At 41.3% G+C, this 10854-nt stretch overlaps 1 pseudogene; it reads left to right on the top strand.

The window, feature by feature from the left end:
- The first annotated feature begins 3607 nt into the window (after nucleotides 1-3607).
- Nucleotides 3608-7613, top strand: LOC116525005 (annotated as a pseudogene).
- Nucleotides 7614-10854: the final 3241 nt, after the last annotated feature.

Here is a 10854-nt window from a genome sequence, read left to right as displayed (position 1 = left end):
AAATTCTAGAAGATAACTTTAGAAAACCCCTTCTAGACATTTGCTTAGGCAAAGACTTCATGACTAAGAACCCAAAAGTAAATGCAACAAAAACAAAACTAAATTGGACTTAATTAAACTAAAAAGCCTTTGCACAGCAAAAGAAATCCTCAGCAGAGCAAACAGACAAACCACTGAGTGGGAGAAAATCTTCATAAACTATGCATCTGACAAAGGACAAATATCCAGAATCTACAAGGAACTCAAACAAATCAGTAAAAAGAAAACAAACCATCCCATCAAAAAGTGGATTAAGGACATGAATAGATAATTCTCAAAAGAAGATATACAAATGGCCAATAAACATAGGAAAAAAAATGGCATTTGCAGCAACCTAGATGGAATTGGAGACCATTATTCTAAGTGAAATAACGCAGGAATGGAAAACCAAACATCATATGTTCTCACTTATAAGTGGGAGCTAAGCTGTGAGGACACAAAGGCATAGAATAATATAATGAACTCTGAAGACTTGGGAAGGACAGAAAAGAGGTGAGGGATAAAAGACAACACACTGGGTACATGTACACTGCTCTGGTGATGGGTGCACCAAAATCTCAGAAATCACCACTAAAGAACTTGTCCATGTAACCAAATACCACCTGTTTCCCCAAAATACCATTGAAATAATAATAATAATAATAATAATAAATGATTTAATTTCACAAAACTTTAAAAAAAGTCTTACTGTTCAGAGTTGATAACAAAAGAAGTAAGAATGAAAAGAGTAGCAAGTGGAAGCCTCTGGACAATGGGATTCTAGATTTTCACCTTGCATACACTTTTCTAGTATTTGGAAAGAAAGTATACACATGAATATATTACCACCGTAATAAAGAAAATACCAAAAAATGGTATCAGGACATTGTCACCCTTGAATGATCCCATTTTAATTTTAGTTATAAAGTCTCATAATGGAAGTTCACATTGCTTAATGTGATACCTAGGCTTGTAATGGAAGTTCACATTGCTTAATGTAATACCTAGGCCCATAATTGATTTTTAAAATCAGGATAGCAATCACTTACAGGAAGTTGAACAAGATGGGATGTGATGGGAGAAGCTTGTATGTTTTGGAAAGGGACAGAGGCCAAGAATCATCTCAGTTAGGATTTGTGTCTCAAATACCTCTGGCCTCTGATTTGTCCATGCTCCTCATAGGAAATAAGAAGTCTGTCCAGTATCTTCATAAGCCTGAATTGCTCACCAGCATTCACTCCAGCTCCTGTAGGCATCTCCTGAATTAAGCAACATAAAAAGAGTCCTCTGAAGTCACTGAATCCCAGAAAGGCTCTCTACCTTTAGCACAAAGGAGGTCTGCACCTCTGGACAAAAGAGAAAAAGATAAGGGTAAGTACCAAGAACTGTCTTCTTCCATAGTCAGTTACGGTTTTAGGTACAGGATCACATCCCAGTGTTTCTACCTTGGTGCTACATGCAGGGGATCATGAGCTTGTTTCAGGAAAAGCCAGGAGACATCCTTCTGGAAACCAAGTACTACCAGCCCAGTCTGCGTGAGTTCCAAATAGGGTCCGCCCTTCTGATTTATCTCCCCACATCACCTCCTTTATCCCAACATTCAGTCTGCCCTCATGGAGAGAACGCTGCCTCTACCATTCATTTAGTGAGCGATGGGACATGCAGGCATTGCTTTACAGAGTTGAACTGCTGTAGAAGCAGGTTTTGTTGTTTTACTTACTTTTCAAGATCTTTCTTCCCTATCTGGAAAGTTTCAAGGAGGACATGAATGGTTCAAACTGAAATGACTGAGGAGTGTTTCATGAGGGAACTATTTAAAAAGATATGCAGGGTTAAGGAAAAGAGAAAATGCATGGATCAGCACCCTAAGCAGCAATACCTAGGGGAGCACTACTTCCTCCCCTAGGCTGAAAGGGACAGGAAGGAGCAGTTACCATTGTAGCCATAGCCATAGCTGTAGCCATAGGGGTGGGAGAATACAAGCAGGCAGATGGAGGAGCCCAACACAGCCAACACACAGCCACACAGGCTGATATGGTTTGGATCTGTGACCCCACCCAAATCTCATGTTGATTGTAATTCCCAATGTTGAAGAGAGGGCCTGGTGGAAGGTGATTAGATCATGGGGACAATTTTGCATGAATGGTTTATTAACACCATCCACCTTTGGTATTGCTGTTGTGATAGTGAGTGAGTTATCATGAAATCCAGTTGTTTAAAAGCATGTGACACCTTTTCCCTCTCTCTCTTGCTCTTGTTCTCATGGTGTGAGATGCCTCACTCCCCCTTTGCCTTTCACCATAGTTGGAAGCTTCCTGAGGCCTCCCCAGAAGCAGAAGCTGCTATGCTTCCTGTACAGCCTGCAGAGCCATGAGCCAATTAAACCTGTTTTCTTCATAAGTTTTCCAGTCTCAGGTATTTCTTTACAGCAATTACAAAATGAACTAATACACAGGCAGAGAGCCAGGAGGTGGAAATCCCATGTCACTCTCCTGCTGGTGTGTCCCAGTGTCTCAATTCCACCAGAAACAAGAATTAAAAAGAATCCCACTGATGTGGTACATAGAAGCCACTCTCTTGGGATGTCAAATGGGATAGAGAAGAATGGAAAGCAAATCATCATGGCAACTAGGACTATCATTCTCACATTCTTACATCCTCCTACTTCCTGTGGCTTTTTCTGTCTGAAGGTGATTGGTTCCTGTCTAATTTAGCTCCGTCAAGCTACCTTAATGTTTGGTGTGTCTTTCTCTACTGTCACTGCTATGCAGAAATGTTTGCATTCATCAAAAATGAATAGAAAATAAAATGTAATTTTAAAAAGAGAGGACATATTTCTTTGGTTAGAATATAAGTTTGGCTGCTCTTATAAAGACACAAAGTAGAAATATCTTAACAAGAAGGTACAGTTGTGCCTCTAGCTCACTACACTAGGTTCTGAAACTGCAGAATCAACATACCATAGGTGGAAATTATTTTAAAAAGAAGGGTATGGTGGAATTGTATACATACTGAACAGGTACAAACTTGTTTTTCCTTGTCATTACTTCCTCAATAATATGGTAAAAGAATTTACATAGCATTTGTATTTTGTCAGTCATTCTAAGTAACTTAGAAATGATTTAATGTATCTGGGAGAAAGTGCATAGGTTATATACAAATATCATATCATTTTGTAGAAATAAATTGAGCATCTGCAGATTTTGGTGTGTGCTGGGATTCCAGAAATAATCTTCTGTGAATAACCAAAGATGATCATCTTTGAGATCTGAGCTGGAAGCTCCAAGGCATCATACATCAGAATTCAAAAATTGCAACTCCCCAGTGCCTACACTGTTGCCCTCATTCTTGTGATCCTACCTGGTTCCCAGGCACATCAGCATTCCAGCATGATATAAAAGGATGAAAGGAAGGGGAGGTTTTGCTCCTACTATTGATTCCCTGAGTCAGGACTTGCTTATATCACTTTGGTGTATCTTCCATTGAACAACACCTGGTCATATAATGGCACCAGCATCAAGGAAAACTGGCATGTGGGTCCTTGTACTGCTTTTACACTCTCAGAATTGCCAAGTGACCAAAGAGGAAAATGAATATTGGGGCAACAGAGCAGTCTCTTCAGACCCTGACTGTCTTTGATTCTGTGCTCACATCAAGATTTTTCAAGAACTCCTCAGAAATAATGAATGATGGGGTAAAGAACAGTTCAGAAGTCTCGTGCATGGCTCCAGGGACCAGGGGCTGGTATTGAATCTGCTCTTCATGTTGTGGTCTCAGGAAAACCCTTTAATTCTGTAGGCCGTGGCTTCATCTTATGTTATATGAAGATAATAACATAGATGGTCTTAAGGAACACATGCTAAATGTTGGTGATGCTACAATGAAAAAGATAAGGCATGACATAGTCCTTATGGAGCTTCATGAGGAAGACAAACATATCACACCCTAAATATAGAGGGACAGAGTGGTTAGCGTCCTGAGTGTCAATAAGAGAGGTTCTCCTTTTCCTCCCATTTCATTTTCGGGGCCAATCAGGGCTGTGGCAGCTTGTCTCTCTACTAGAGCTTGTGATGGACACATTCACTCCTGATGCTCCTCTGTAATCTCAGCAGAGGGTGCATATTCTTTCTTTCTGGAGGCCTCTGACCCCTATGCCTTCTTGGGATTCCAGAGTTAAGGTGGCCTCTAATAGGCAAAAAGGAACTCCTGAATTTGTTCCTAAATAGCTTTTACTGACTTCTATCTTGTTCCTTATTTGATTTGCTTCTCATTCTCTATCTGGAGTTTGTTTAGGTTAGTTTTTTTGGTTTGTTTTTTTTTTCACTCCACAATTTTGACTGCCAACTTGGATTTTACTTGAGAATCACTCCTCTACTTTACCCCCTTTAACATGTATAATTGACACAGGGTGGTGCTAGTTCTAAAGGGCTGGTCAAAGACTGGAGTCAGTTCTCTGGGCTCAAATTCATACTATATAAGTCCCAGGACAAATGATTCACTCTTTTTGTGCTCCAATGCATTATCTGCTATATGGGAATAACACTAATTCTTACCTCCTAGGCTCTTCAGATGATTAAAAGGGACAATACCTTATAAACTCTCAGCTGCTGTTATTCTCCCAGATTAGAACTACTCCTCGTTCTCCAGTTGAAATTTGCATGAATATACTGTTTATACTCCAAGCCCTACACTATCCCTATTTCCTTCATGAACTCCTTTAATAAAAATATTTTCATCAACAGAGAAACAAACCAAAGATCTTCTGAAAGAGGGAAGGAAATAGGTTTACACTGTGTATACACAGCAGAGCACTGAGTAGTCCCCCATAGACATTCCCACACTTCAATTACCTCCTTCAGTGGCACTCAGACCTCACCCGCACTTACTCTTTCCTCTGCTGTATTGCTGAGCATTCAGATCAGACCCACACTCCATCTAAACATTGTGTACAAAAATGCTTCTAGGGGTTCAGCAAAACCACATTGAGTCCTCATTTCAAAGGCACATCAGTTAGCTGGCTGTTTTGCCCATCAGTTGATGCAATTTCTTAACCATGTTGATGTTCTTTATTTTTTGGTATTTTTTAGAAAGGCTGATACTGGTTGTTCCTTTCTATCTGTAGTGGTTCTTTCAGAAGCTCTTGTAAAGCAGGCCTGGTGGTGATGAAATCTCTGAGTGCTTGCTTATTCACAAAAGATTTTATTTTTCCTTCGCTTATGAAGCTTAGTTTGGCTGGATGTAAAATTCTGGGTTGAAAGTTTTTTTCCTTAAGGATGTTGAATATTGGCCCCCACTCTCTTCTGGCTTGTAGGGTTTCTGCTGAGAGATCTGCTGTGAGTCTGCTGGGCTTCCCTTTATGGGTAACCTGACCTTTCTCTCTGGCTGCCCTCAGTATTTTCTCTTTCATTTCAACCCTGGTGAATCTGGCGATTATGTGCCTTGAGGTTGGTCTTCTTGAGGAATATTTTTGTGGTGTTCTCTGTATTTCCTGGAGTTGAATATTGTCCTGCCTTGCTAGGTTAGGAAAGTTTTCCTGAATAATATCCTGAAGCGTATTTTCCAGCTTGGATTGATTCTCTTCGTCACATTCAGGTACACCTATCAAACGTAGATTAGATCTTTTCACATAGTCCCATATTTCTTGGAGACTTTGCTCGTTCTTTTTTATCCTTTTTTCTCTAATCTTGTCTTTTTGTTTTATTTCATGAAGTTGGTCTTCGACCTCTGATATCTTTTCTTCTGCTTGATCAATTCGGCTGTTAAAACTTGTGCATAGTTCCCAAAGTTCTCGTGTTGTATTTTTCAGCTCCATTAATTCACTTATATTCCTCTCTAAATTGTGTGTTATTGTTAACATTTCTTCAAACCTTTTTTCAAAGTTCTTGGTTTCTTTGCATTGGGTTAGAACAAGTTCTTTTAATTCCCAGAAGTTTCTTATCATCCACTTTTTAAAGCCAGCTTCTGCTACTGGAACACAGTCTTTCTCCATCAGGCCTTGTTCTGTTTCTGATGAGGAACTGTGATCCCCTGTAGAGGGAGAGGCATTCTGATTTTGGGTATTCTCAGCCTTTTTAGGCTGGTTTCTTCCCTTCATTATAAATTTATCCATCTGTGGTCTTTATAATTACCGTCTTTATAGTTGGGTTTCTGAATGGACATCCAACTTGTTGATTCCCGGTGCTAGAATCTGAGCAACCCACTACTCCGGCCAAAACAGCGGCTTTAAGATTGATGGTGCTTTTCTGACTCTGCACCAAGAACCGCCACACCAAGGCAGCGGCAAAACCTTGCCTCACCGGCTTAAGAGTCAGGCTGGCGACACGTGGGGCTCCTCCGCTGGGAATCTCCTGGTGTGTGAGCAACAAAAATTGATCTGAAAGTGTGGCGTCCTCTCGTTCTCTGCTCTTTCAGTGGGAGCTGCAATCCCGAGCTGCTAGTGATCAGCCATCTTGGATCTCTCTCCCTTTTAAGCCGGGGTCCCCCAGCTAAAACATGGAGATTTGTCATATGTCATGAAGACTTGTATTCTAAGGACCCAGAGTCCTTAGAAATCAGGTAAACTGATTGCTTTGCCTCATTTTGGTTGAACCAAATGGATAGGTGATTTATTATCCGTGAGCCCCTGTTTCTCTCCTCTTTAAAATGAGGACACTCCTTGCAACGAGCAGACCCTGATCCTCGCGGTGCTGACATGCATCATCTCCCTTGTTGGACTGACGGGAAACGCGGTCGTGCTCTGGCTCCTGGGCCTCCGCCTGCGCAGGAACGCCTTCTCCACCTACATCCACAACCTGGCCGCGGCCGACTTCCTCTTCCTCAGCAGCCACATTATACAATCCCTGTTAAACTTCATTAATATCACTCATCCCATTTCTAAATTCCTCTATTCTATGATAATGCTTTCCTACTTTGCAGGCCTGAGCATGCTGAGCGCCATCAGCACCGAGCACTGCGTGTCCGTCCTGTGGCCCGTCTGGTACCGCTGCCGCCGCCCCGCACACCTGTCGGCGGTGGTGTGCGCCCTGCTCTGGGCCCTGTCCCTGCTGAGGAGCATCCTGGAGTGGATGTTCTGTGGCTTCCTGTTAGTGATGCTGATTTTGTTTTGTGTCAAACATGAGATTTCATCACAGTCGCGTGGCTGATTTTTTTTATTTGTGGTTCTCTGTGGGTCCAGCCTGGTCCTGCTGGTCAGCATCCTCTGTGGATCCCGGAAGATGCCGCTGACCAGGCTGTACGTGACCATCCTGCTCACAGTGCTGCTCTCCCGCCTCTGCGGCCTGCCCTTCAGCATCCAGTGGTTCCTGTCTACTGTGGTCCACCTGGATTTTGATGTCTTATTTTGCCATGTTCATCTAGTTTCCAATTTCCTGTCCTCTCTTAACAGCAGTGCCAACCCCATTATTTACTTCTTCATAGGCTCCTTTAGGCAGCGTCAAAATTGGAAGACCCTGAAGCTGGTTCTCCAGAGGGCTCTGCAGGACACGCCTGAGGTGGAAGAAGGTGGAGGGCGGCTTCCTCAGGAAACTCTGGAGCTGTTGGGAAGCAGATTGGGCAGTGAGAGACAGCCTCTGCCCTGTCAGTCAGACGGGACTTGAGAACAGCACTGCCCTGCCACCCTTGACAATTCTATGCGTTTTTCTTAGCATTACACCTCAGAAGTGTCTCAGTGGTTCCTCAAGGTCTTCAATAGATGTTTATCTAACCTGACAGTTCCAGTTTTCACCCAGGGAAAGCATTAGTCTGACAGTACAATGTTTAGGTTCTCCTTGATATTACCAGTACATTTTTCCTGTTATCTTACCCTGAATCTTTCCTCCTGAACACTTTTTCTGCAATTTTCATTGTAATGAAAGGAGTTCCCGGCCAAAACCCTAAACTCATCTTTATGCTTGTTTCCTACCTGATAGTATCAAAAAGGAAGATTCCTTATTAACCTCTCAGATTATGTTCCCCTGAAAACCATGCTCCCGTCTATGACTGGAGGCATTACTGCAGTTGGAAGCTCGCTTCTGAATAACTGAGTTCTGGTGTCTCTACATTCTATTGAATTCTCAGATATAGAGTAAAATATCCTTAGAGACAGACTCTCTCTTCATAAACACAGCCTTAGAAATTGATTTTATGAAAAGTCCTCTGCTGTCATTTGTCCACAGCATGGTCACATGTTGCCCTTCGTTTCTGTTAAAGACAACCATGGCCCTTCCCCTTGAGAACGGGTAAGTGCTCATTTAGCACTTCCTGAACTAATAGACCAGTGAGAGTCCATAAATATGCCCCACTGTTCCATTTTGGCCATTGGAAGCCTCAATATTGGTTTCAAAGAGGAAATTATCTTGAAAACCATTTGTTATTCACTTACAGTTTCTTTCCATTGTACCAGAATTCTTTATGCTTTCAGGTTTTGTACAAATTGTTCTGGCTGTAATTTTCAGTTACTTTTATGGCAGTTAACATGAAAAACAAGACTGAAAACGTCTGACCTTTTCATGCTAATGTCAATTATAGTATCTTTATAATAACTTACAATTAGCACAGAAATACATGCTGTGACATAGATGAACTCAGAAACATTGTGCTCAGCAAAATAAGCCAGATACCAAATAACAATATTGTAAGTTCAAATTTTATGAGGTATCCAAACGAGGAAGTTCATGAACATGGAAAATGAATTAGGAGGATCCTGTTGCTGGATGATGGAGGGAACGCGTAGCCATCATTTAATGAGCACAGAATTTCTGTGTGGAATAATGAAAAGTTCTTAAGGGACAGTTGTAACAGTCATGACTTATTGTGAATATACTTAATGAAATGGAATTTTACAACTAAAATAAAGTTGTAAAATGTATGTTATGTAAATTTTACAATCATTAAAAACATTTAATTATACAAATTGGTTCAGTAAAAAATTCAGGACTATTTTCCACTAGTGGCTGTCCCTTCCACAGATAACTCAGGCAGACAGAAGAGACCCCCGAGAAAAGATGTGACATCACAGCAGGCTCTGCGCTGCTCACAGACAATGAGGCTACCCCTCAGATTCACCCCCACTGAGGGGAGATGACACATGGGATTTGAGTACAAATGAGACAGTACAAAGTAACTACGGAGGCAATAAAGAAGTCTATATTCTTCCAGTTGTCCTGTCAAATTATTTATTGGTGGCTCCTATCACAGTGTTCACAATGTTGAACTCAGGTCCCCTGAGTCCAGATCCATCGCTCTTCCAGGCCCAAAACTCTGATGCTGAATCCTATCTGTCCACCTTCAATTTCCAAATGCTGTAGTAGGACGTGGCTGTAGGTGAGGGTTTCCTGTAGGTCAGAGGAAGCAGGAAGACAGTGTTTGCAGCCAATGCTCCAGGAAAGGAGCTTTGATGTGATGTCTTTAGTTCAGTATGAGGGTTATTGGGAGAGTCCACTCTGGGAGTCTGTGATATCAATTATACAGTTTTAGCTAAAAATGTTGCCTATCATGAGGAATTCTGTAAAGAATTTTCCCTGGCAATTGAATCAGACAATGTTGGTCCTCACCTGGGAAACTGCTTGTTTGGGTTTTAGTAACGTTATTTTTCTTTTGATGGAAGAAAACTTCAACTTTGTGAAAGCTTATATTCAGTCCAGGAAGCCGTTTCTGAACCTACTGGGCCTCATACATTGCTCTACAATGAAACTTACAGCAGTGTACTTGAATTACTTTTCCTCACATCTTTCCCTTCAACTGCACTCTCAGCTACTTAAGAGCAAAGAACATGTCTTTAAATTTCTAGTGCAACACAGTAGGTGTGAAATTTAGAAGAGTCTCGGTAACTATTTTTCTCAGGCATCTCCCAGCTAAAAATCACAGGTTTGTCCAGAATCTTGCAAAGGCTGGCTCAGTCATCAGGTCTCAGTGGAACTCCTACAGACACCTCCGACTTAGCAGTGTCCTCTGCAGTTGGTCCTTCTGAGAACAGCTGTTCCCTTTCATTGCAGGTCTGCTCACTGCCTCTGGGAAGAAGAATGGAGAGGATGCAGGAGTCTGCTCGTGAGCTGCCTTCTTTCCAAGGCCAATGATATCATTTCCTCTTGGTTTCATAAGGAGGAAGAGCACGCAGGACATCCAGGAATGTTCTCCAGAAAGTGAGAAATGACATGAAAGCCTCTCTTGGCACTTTTTAAGAGCTGCTATTTATGGCTATATTTTAGGCATGAATTCAACAAATATTGAATCATAATTCATCAGGCATTGTGCTCTAAATCTACATAAAAGCAAATACTTTTCAAGTAAGTCCCTCACCAATACACTCTATCTCTATAACCAATCCTTTCCCCTTCGTGAAGAAAATAGATTGGCTGGTGCCAAGCAAATGCTGAGCCTTCAGGGCCATTCACTGATGCTCTTGTACACTTGGGTTCAAAGGCACTGAGTCATCAGCCTCACAAGAACCAATTTGATCTGTTTTGTGTCCTGCTTTTGCCAATTAGGCTTGTCAATATAATTACCTAATTTATCAAAATACAGCACAAGTCAATAAAATACAAGTATGAAAGAAGCAGTGTAGTTTTCATAAAGACTAATGTGAATGAGTAAATGAACAATAAAAGTAGGTTCCAAGATTATTGTTAGTTTAATAGGTGTGAGTCTGACAACTCTAAAATTAAACAAAAATGAACAATATTGAACAATTTCCTAAGACAGAATGCTATGCATCAGACGCTAAGATCTATACTTAAACTAATCCAAACTGCAAATCATAGACAATGATTGCTAGATATGCTTTCAGCAAGACAGTAGAATTCTATTTGCTGAACCCTACACATAGGATTCGTCTATAGACTAGCTCTATTACAGTGAATG

Source organism: Sapajus apella, unplaced genomic scaffold (genome assembly GCF_009761245.1).
Source record: "Sapajus apella isolate SASKATOON/1434 unplaced genomic scaffold, GSC_monkey_1.0 scaffold47, whole genome shotgun sequence".
NCBI lineage: Eukaryota > Metazoa > Chordata > Mammalia > Primates > Cebidae > Sapajus > Sapajus apella.
The sequence above is the reverse complement of the archived record's forward strand: the minus strand, read 5'-3'. Positions and strand labels throughout refer to the sequence as shown.